The 920-nt window shown below is 49.8% G+C and overlaps 1 non-coding gene across 1 annotated transcript; it reads right to left on the reverse strand.

Moving 5' to 3' along the window:
* Positions 1-353: 353 nt before the first annotated feature.
* LOC111655630 (U1 spliceosomal RNA) lies at positions 354-517 on the reverse strand. Its single transcript, XR_002760814.1, has one exon. It is a non-coding gene; the product is annotated as a U1 spliceosomal RNA (small nuclear RNA).
* Between the last annotated feature and the right edge of the window lie 403 nt (positions 518-920).

Here is a 920-nt window from a genome sequence, read left to right on the forward strand (position 1 = left end):
CAAAGGTTTTGGTACCAAAACAAAGCAAAACTGCCGTTCAGCAACGTGTCCAGTCGTGTTTGAGAAAGCCAAGCGAAAGCCGCGTGGCACGCTGGGACAGCGGCGACCGTACCAACGCCAAAAACCTACGCAGTCTGGCTACAGAAGAATGTGTAGCTCACAATTCTCCCTCAAAGAAAGAGCAAAAGCAGACATTAGAGCACGCAATTCCTTTTTTCAGTTACCTCATAGGCCACGCCCACTCTTTTCAGAGACTCTAGTGGACACCAAGCTTGGCGCAAACATAACTTCAGAGCTCAAACTCCTCAAGAGTCATCATCATGAAGAGAGCTGATTTTCTTTGACGTAATGATCAGGGGAGAGCGCGAACGCAGTCCCCCACTACCAGAAATTATGCAGTCGAGATTCCCACATTTGGGGAATTCGCAAAGGTCAGCACAGCCGGGGTGCAATGGCTGAGCCTCGCCCTGGGTGGACCACCTTCTTGATCATGGTATCTCCCCTGCCAGGTAAGTATGTGTTTGAAGTGTCTGAGAAGGGGGCTCCTTCCCAGGCACAGCTCTCTGGCTGATGGTGCCCAAAATGCATGATACCAGAGTTCAGTGCCTTGAGAGTTAGCTCACCTTCATCTGACACACAAGGTGCTGAAAAGTTGAATACAATGCTACAGTTTGACAAGGGCATATGGTACGCATGATATCGTCTTTGTACTATCCCAAAGGTTTTGGTACCAAAACAAAGCAAAACTGCCGTTCAGCAACGTGTCCAGTCGTGTTTGAGAAAGCCAAGCGAAAGCCGCGTGGCACGCTGGGACAGCGGCGACCGTACCAACGCCAAAAACCTACGCAGGCTGGCTACAGAAGAATGTCTAGCTCACATTTCTCCCTCAAAGAAAGAGCAAAAGCAGACATTAGAGCACG

This window comes from Seriola lalandi, unplaced genomic scaffold, assembly GCF_002814215.2.
Source record: "Seriola lalandi dorsalis isolate HSWRI2012SDOR001 ecotype SW California unplaced genomic scaffold, Sedor1 jcf7180002054327, whole genome shotgun sequence".
NCBI lineage: Eukaryota > Metazoa > Chordata > Actinopteri > Carangiformes > Carangidae > Seriola > Seriola lalandi.